The 8699-nt window shown below is 45.4% G+C and overlaps 1 protein-coding gene across 1 annotated transcript in view; it reads right to left on the reverse strand.

Moving 5' to 3' along the window:
* The window catches only part of LOC105905650 (zinc finger protein GLI2), a 100023-nt gene extending 93648 nt beyond the window's left edge, over window positions 1-6375 (reverse strand). The window contains 1 exon segment of the mRNA XM_012833679.3: window positions 5927-6375. The gene's annotated coding sequence lies outside the window, so the exon portion shown is untranslated.
* Between the last annotated feature and the right edge of the window lie 2324 nt (window positions 6376-8699).

Consider the following 8699-nt stretch of genomic DNA (forward strand, 5'->3'; position numbering starts at 1 on the left):
ACACACACTCACACACACACACACACACACACAGACACACACACACACACACACACACACACACACACACAGAGAGAGTCTGGCCTGACAGCGGAGTGGAAGCAGCAGCAGCAGCAGGCGCAGACACACAGAGATGTGATGGGAATCAGATGCAGCGGCGATGAGAGCGTTTGGGTCGAGTCCCGTGGCCCGCGGCCGAGACAGGAACGAGCGCGAGCGGCGTTTACGCCGGAGTGGAAAAAGCACGGGGATTAACTTCGGGCAGTTCAAAGCGCGAGAACCAGAGTTCCGCCTCCAGAACCGGAGAGAACATTCTGCTCGTGGCTTGACAAGAACGTCCATTGACACTTTCTTCATAGCTGCAGTGTTTCTTACTCTCTCGTCCCCTCTCGCTCTCTCTCATCCCCTCTCGCTCTCTCTGTCTCTCCCTCTCTCCTCCCTCTCTCTTCCCTCTCCCTCTCTCTTCCCTCTCCCTCTCTCCTCCCTCTCTCTTCCCTCTCCCTCTCTCTATTCTCTGCTTAACTCCTATCCTTTGTCTACCCTTCTTTTTTCTGTCTCTCTGCAGATGTATTTGCCAGTGGACTTGGTTTCATTCATATGCAATGATGTCGACTAAATGGTGTGATTTATTCAAAGCAGGACTACGGGAGGTGTTCAGTCATGAAACCTACTGCATTTCAGTCATTTTGTTTCTTCCTCCTATTTTTGGCTTCTACTTCCATCTATCTGTCCACCACACACTGATATGATTGGGCTCTACATGTGTCTCTGTGGTCATATTTCACAAACTTCACAGAGGGAAAATAACTTGTTTCTCCATATTCTACCATGCTTCAGTTTTAAAGTCCAGTAAATTGGCACAAAGACCAAACAGAACACTTGCTTTATTCTATTAGAATATACTGTAATTTCCTTATTATATTAGTTCTACAAATAGAATTCTACTATCTCTTTTTAATGTCTAGGTCAGATTCCAGTTCTTGATTCTAAAGGCAAACAGTGATGATGCATTCATTACCAAGAAGGAGAAAAAGAATATGAAAGATATATACAATATTAACATTATTAATTCAATAAAGCAAATTGTCTTTACATATGTTAATATATGAGTGCAATGTACATAGCAGACCATCCCACACCATCCAAGCTTCACACATGTTTGAACTGAACCAAGCCATATATCCCATAATAATTCATTTCTCTTGCCAGTGAACACAAAACAGCGAGTAATGCCTCTTACCAGCAAACAGATAACAGCGGCTATCCCCTTGTCCCAGAGACACATCTGCAAGTCTACACCGCCAGACGCCAAGCGGCTGTTAACACTTAACGCCAGGCACGCCGCCTGCACAGGCTCTGTCAATGCGTCTTCTACGTGACAAGACTTCCCGGGAAGTCCGCAAGCTGTGGTTTTGTGTCGAGTGGGTGACAGTGTTCTCCATGGTTTGCGTCTGTGTGTGTCTGTGAGTGTGTGTGTGTGTGTGTGTGTGTGTGCGTGTGGGAGGGGGTCTGGCCACAAAACATGGCCTGCGGAAACGACCCCCTCAAGAGCGGTCGGACGGCCTCGCGCAGGATGTGAGAAAACAAAAATATTAGTGTTCTGTTGGTCTGGGTATGGCAGCAATTACAAGCGCCGCCGGCCCGGGAGAGAGGGAAGAGAGGAGAGGAGAGGAGAGGAGTGGAGAGAGGGAGAGGAGAGGAGAGGAGAGGAGAGGGAGGGGGAGAGGAGAGGAGAGGAGAGGAGAGGAGAGGAGAGGAGAGGAGAGGAGAAAGGGGAGGAGAAGAGAGAGGGAGAAGAGAGGAGAGGAGAAGAGAGGAGAAGAGAGGAGAGAGGAGAGGAGAGGAGAGGAGAGGAGAGGAGAGGAGAGGAGAGGAGAGGAGAAGAGAGGAGAGGAGAGAGGGAGAGGAGAAGAGAAAAGAGGAGAGGAGTGGAGAGGAGAGCAGAGGAGAGGAGAGGAGAGGAGAGGAGAGAGGGAGAGGAGAGAGGAGAGGAGACAGGGAGAAGAGAGGAGAGGAGAGGAGAGGAGAGGAGAGGAGAGAGGGAGAAGAGAGGAGAGGAGAAGAGAGGAGAAGAGAGGAGAGAGGAGAGGAGAGGAGAGGAGAGGAGAGGAGAGGAGAGGAAAGGAGAGGAGAAGAGAGGAGAGGAGAGAGGGAGAGGAGAGGAGAGGAGAGGAGAGGAGGTGGAGAGGAGAGGAGAGGGAGAGGAGAGGAGAGGAGAGAGCAGAGGAGGAGAGGAGAGGAGAGGAGAGGAGAAGAGAGGAGAGGAGAGAGGAGAGGAGAGGAGGAGAGGAGAGGAGAGGAGAGGAGAGAGAGGAGAGAGAGGAGAGGAGAGGAGGAGAGGAGAGAGGAGAGGAGAGGAGAGGAGAGGGAGAGAGGGAGAGGAGAGGAGAGGAGAGCAGAGGAGAGGAGAGAGGGAGAAGAGAGGAGAGGAGAGAGGGAAGAGGAGAGGAGAGGAGAGGAGAGGAGAGAGGGAGAGGAGAGGAGAGGAGAGAGGGAGAGGAGACAGGGCCAGCGCTGTGGAGAGGGAGCATGAGGCAACAGCCATGCAATAAGGACCCGCATCAGCCCGGATAGCAGCTGATCCTGGCCTGCATCCGGCCCTGTTCCGGCCCTGTTCCGGCCCTGTTCCGGTCCAGATTGGTCTCGGAGCCGGCGGCTATGTGGGACGGGCCGAGTAAACAGAGCAGGCTGTCACTACAGAGGGATGTCACTACATTACCTCTGCGGGTGAGAAGGTAGTAGACGGACATGTTTCAAACATGCTTTGCTTTTGCACGTTGCAAGTGATAATCAGACACAGACTTTTTTCCATTCATTCATTCATTCAATGTATTGATTATGTTTAAGTAGACATACGAGGAAGATAAAAAAAGAAAGTATATTTTGCCTAACACCACAATCATACAGACATCCTATATTTTTGCCCTTGGATTGTATCGTTTTATATTTGTTAATTAATATCTGTGGAATCACTGAAGTGAGAGAGCCAGCGCTGCTCCGGTGGTTTGTGTGTCAATGTTATAGTAAGTGACCATGTGTGTGTGTGTGTGTGTGTGTGTGTGTGTGTGTGTGTGTGTGTGTGTGTGTGTGTGTGTGTGTGTGTGTGTATGTGTGTGACCATGCGTTTGACCAGGTCTGTTCCTTACTCCTGCAGGCCCCTGCAAGTATCACACGGCATTTACACACATCGTCTCTCACACACACACACGGCGGGTACATCACGGCATTCACGCACATCATCTCACACACACACACACACACGGCGAGAACCTCCTCTTGATCAGCTAAGAGGCAGGAATTTATTTTCTGGTGAATACACGGCTGGAGCTGAACACTTCATTGGCGTGGTGTTCTGGCCTTCTTGGTGAAGGAGAGGGTGAGAGAGAGAGAAAGAGGGAGGGAGGGAGGGAGAGAGAGAAAGAGGGAGGGAGGGAAGGAGGGAGAGAGAGAAAGAGGGAGGGAGAGAGCAGCTCTCTCTTGTTTTAACTTGTTGAATTGCCTCGGCAGGGGTGTTATAGTCAGTTCTCTTTCAATGGACTCCAGGAACTCCTCTGTCCTCCCCTCCCCTCCCCTCCTCTCCTCCCCTCTCCTGTCCTCTATCCTCCCCTCCTCTCCTCTCCTCCCCTCTCCTCTCCTCTATCCTCCCCTCCCCTCCCCTCCTATCCTCCTCTCCTCTCCTCCCCTCCCCTCCTCTCCTCCCCTCTCCTCTCCTCTATCCTCTCCTCTCCTCCCCTCCCCTCCTCTCCTCTCCTCTCCTCTATCCTCCCCTCTTCTCCTCCCCTCCCCTCTTCCCCTCTCCTCTCCTATCCTCTTTTCTCTTCACCACTCCTCTCCCGCTCTGCCACCATCTACCCCTGTTCATCACACTATTATTTATTCATTTATTTCAGTTAAACAAAGTTTCTCACCTTTTTTAAATATAACAAAATGCATCTGCTTCGTTAAATTTGCTTCCAGTGTCTGACGAAGAATGAGTCGGATCCATAAAGGGCTGGCCAGAGAGGACGTGTGTGTGTGTGTGTGTGTGTGTGTGTGTGTGTGTGTGTGTGTGTGTGTGTGTGTGTGTGTGTGTGTGTGTGTTTGTGTGTGTGTGTGTGTGAGACAGAGAGAGTGTGTGTGTGTGTGTGTGTGTGTGTGTGTGTGTGTGTGTGTGTGTGTGTGTGTGTCTGTGCAAGTGAATATGTGATTTTGTGTGCGTGTATGTGTGTGTCTGAATGTGTGGTTTTATATGTGTGTGTGTAAATGTGTGATTTCATGTGTGAGTATGTGTGTGTGTGTGTGTGTGCGAGAGAGAGAGAGCGTGAGTAAGTGTGTGTGTGTGTGTGTGTGTTTGGGGGGGGTGGACGTGTGAAAATGCCCATGGCAGGGCTCTTGTTGAGATGAAAGTGACATGCCCGTCAGGGCCCCCTCTGTGGCGGATGACCGCAGCCCCCCGTGCGCCGTGAATAACCTGAATGGCCCCATCATTCCTTTGCATCCTTTCTCTTGCCTCTCAGCCTGACTGCTGGAACTCTTCATTCGGCACAATAGCAAATGCACTAAAACTTTTTTTTCTTATGCTAATCGTACCACAGCGGCCTGGGCTACTCATTCGGAGAAAAAAAAAAAGAAAATACCACACTTCCCACCAAGATTTTTTTTTTTTCTGTTATGTTCTTTTTTTCTCTTCAAGGATTTAAATTGGCCAATTAGAGCATTCCCCCTCTTCTTTCAATTTTTTTTTTTTTTGCAATTCTTCCTCCTGCTTGTCCTTGCTTATTTCTAAGCATTTTGGTACCCCCATAAAGCAAACACACTCTCACACACACACACACACACACACACCAGCTCTGTAACACACCGTCCCATGCTTGTTAGCTTCCTTCGTATGGAGCGATCTGTCCAAAAAAAAGTGTGCTCCATAGCAAACAAAGCTGAGGTCCTCGTGCACAGATTGGGATCTTTGTCATTCATTGAAGGGATTTGAAGGGGAAATGCATACAGTAAACAAGAGACTGACTTAACTCACTTAAGTACACCCAACCACCCCCCCCCCCCCTTTCTCAGTTTACAGAGCAAGCACAAACGCACACCTTGCTGGGCCGGAGAGGTGACAAGTGACACTATTGGCCTACAAACACATGGTATTTTTATAGACCTTTCTCATGGGTTGTCTGACAGACTTTTATCTGCAGTAGGTAATAGCCCATATAAATTCGTTTTGATTAAGTAGGCTATTACATATTTTGGTCACAGTTTGGTAAATCTTATTTATTTGTTGTAATGTTGGATTGGAGACACGTTATGGTATAAAGATATTTTAAAAAGACGTATTCTGGATGTTCAATTATGGAACAAACAGGAAATGTCTCAAATTACAGACATGTTTGATAAAATCTGTTATTGTCTGCATAGGCCATGAAGCCTACTCTACGTGCGATGTAAAATAAATGTTTAAATGTGTAAAAATTGTATATTTATTTTAACTGGAAAGGTGTGCATTTGTTGTTTATGCCTATGTTATTTATCTTTTAAATGTCTAAATCCGGCAAGTGACTCTAAAACCTGTTGTTGTACACTGGCGCCTTACACCTTTTTAATCAATCTTCTCACATATGGATCAAGTTTCGGGCGAAATATTTCAAATTCCAATGTCAACCCAGTTGAAAGAGCAAATGAGTAAAAAGTAAATGCCAGAAGTGCAACAAACCATTTCATCTTTAGCCATTGCAAACTTTCCCACAATTTAAAATGAAAACATTCAAAACACTGAATTTACCGACAGAAAATACAAGGCTGCTCTCTTCAGCATTTCCTTCATTATGTGATAATATTGCTTTTCGTGCAACAACGACAAACCCTGTTTTGTTTAGTTAATATCAAGGTGCAACCCTAGAAGCACGCCCGTGATTATTTATATAAGTTTAAGCTTGTTTAGTGAACTTACCTTTGTGACGGTATTAAGATTGGCGTGACCTTAGGTCTCTCAGTTTAGACCGTCCAGTGGATCCTCTCACTGCGGCGCAAGTCGAGTGAACGATTTCTTCAGGAGAAACTTTGTCGGGCAATGGAACACAAGACACCGATTTTCCGGAACGTGATTATAATAATCCATCTAAAAGTTAAACTGACATTGTAGCTAAGAGAGACCAGTGAGCATTGCCACTCGCCACAACTTCTCCCGTGCGGATCATTCCGAAAGTTCACCTAAAGAGTTCGTGCGTTTCGCTAACTTTCACAATCCATCACCTAATCAATGAGTCGAGTTGTGAACGCAAGCTTCCTCGGGTCCAAACAGATAATCTCATTGCAGTTTAAACACCACTGACGCGGGTGTGCGGAGTCAGGACAGCAGTTTTAACTGTCGGTCCCTACTCGGACGTGCTGTATTGAGATCTCGGAGCTGATCTGTTTTCAATCCGATCCCCCTTTCTCTCCCCCTCCGCGTCTCACTCCCCTTCTCTTCCCCAGTGACTTCAGCCATTTGCCACACCAGATGGGCCGGGCTAGCTTAACCCAACTACGAGGGAAAAGGAAAAGTTAGATGAAGTTTTTTTTTGTATTGTTTGAATGGACAGATTTTGATGTAATTGCTGTGGTTGGCATTGCAGTCGCCCGTTCGTGCATGCATACTATTTAAGGATATATGGGATGGAATTCGTTTAAAAGTTACATGTTTTTAAGATAAACCGATGTTTTAAATTCTAATTGGAATTTGTCCCTAAATGTTTGCTTGTATTTCTAATTAATAGATCTATAGCCTGCGCATTTTTGTGCTTCTCTTTGCAAGATTTTGATATGTGAAAATATACTTTTTTTTATCAATAACTTCTTTCCCCTTTCGTTTTTTTTACTGGCTGGGTTGTCGCATCTAATTTTCTGAAACACCATTAGGCTATGCCTATTAGTTGCCCACATTAATGCAACGTTACTACAGCTTCCCTGGCATATCACACAAAAACAGGCCAGTGACTAGTTATCATGTAGACTATACGCTACTTCCGTTTTTTATATTTAAATAATACATTATAATTTTCTCTTTGCCTTTCTCCATTGTGTGTTTTCTTCTCCCTTTACCCCTCTTCATTTAGCTTCACAGAAAACAGATGATTTGGATGTAGGCTACATTGAGTCAGTAGTGGAGAGTGGTGTTTTAAATATCACATTAAGGCTTGTTTTTTTTTCTTCTTTAATTCTCAGATAGACTCCAAAAATGATGATACGTGTTGGAATCAGTGTGATTGCAGAATAAAGCCTCGTCAAAAAAAACATTATTTTTCTTTACACTGGTTATGTCGAAACAACCATCCGGGTTTATGTCTTAGGAATATAAATATGACAGCAGCATTGACTTACGCTGTGAGAAATGAAAACATGTCATTGCCTGTTTGGGGGCAAATCAGCCTACACCTTAATGCAGATGTTGCAACACGGTTGAAGGCCAGAGGAGGGAATTTTACGCGAGACAGTGTCATCTAGCGGCAAAACACGAGTCGCTGCGAACAGTAGTAAGTTTAGAGCTCGAGCCGGGTGTGACGAAGACTACATGCTGAAAAAGTATCACACAGTCTGTATGACGTAGGCCTCTGGATTTGGACCTGGAGGGAAATGTCAGACGAAATTCGTTTTCATTTGGAGAAAAAAAGCTACGGTAAGCCGCAGGTTGCCTTCCCAAACACAGGCAGGAGGCCTGATGGCCTTTATGTCTGTTTGGTTTAAAAGGTTTTGAACAAAAGTGCCGCAATGCTGGCCTTGTTCTCGTGCCAGCTGGGCTTTTAACCGGGAATTTACGAACGCTGGCATCTCGTAGCCTACATTAAAGAGAGAAAGAAAGGGAGAGGAGGTTCCCATTCGGGAACGGCCGCTCAAACAGTCAGACCAAAATCCGATGTCATTATAAAACTAATAGGTGGTTTTCTCCGTGTGTGTGTGTGTGTGTTGGCGATGGGCTGGATAGATCAAACGTCATGGGTAAAATACTTTGTGAGCATATTTGTTGAGGATGAAACCGCAATCCGCCCAACAGCCCAGTTTGTGTAGACATTGTTCAAGTCTTGTCAAGGATAATTCCGACATCTCAACATGATTACATTTTTATTGATACACAAATGCTTATATTTTGTTATATTTAAGTTGATATTTTTGCCCACAAAAAATATTATTTTAGTAAGACTTCCATTAAAAGTCCATGTCTATTATGTGGGCTGAGTGGCCGCCAAACAAATGGGTTTGTTGAAATAAAATGAATTAAAAAAACATTTGTTGGATTATTTCATCATTCTAATCTATTTGCCGGACAGCGCACGTTTTCTGACTGTTTAAATTGGCTGTCAGAAAAATAGGGGACAAGCCTCACCACTGAACTCACATTAGTTGTAAAAACAAGGCAGTGGCCCCACCTAGCGTTGAAGAGGGTAAATAACTGCCATGTCTCAATTATAACTTTTTTTACCGATCATTTTTTAAATATTAATGTCAATAACATAGTATATTTAGGTTACTAACATGCAGTTTAGTTGGAGGACGTTCATAAGAAGAATAGTTCATTTTTGATATAGGCATGGCTTTTTTCTTTATGTGCTGTGTAAACGAGTAGCCTACCCGTAGGCGTCAGGGATGATGCTGTGCCCACCAATTTTTCCGATCACCAATTTCGCCCCTCCACTTTTGACAACTTAAAATAAAATATCACTATAATGAAGTGCTTAAATCACCAGTTT

The sequence above is a fragment of the Clupea harengus genome, chromosome 21, assembly GCF_900700415.2.
Source record: "Clupea harengus chromosome 21, Ch_v2.0.2, whole genome shotgun sequence".
Lineage (NCBI taxonomy): Eukaryota > Metazoa > Chordata > Actinopteri > Clupeiformes > Clupeidae > Clupea > Clupea harengus.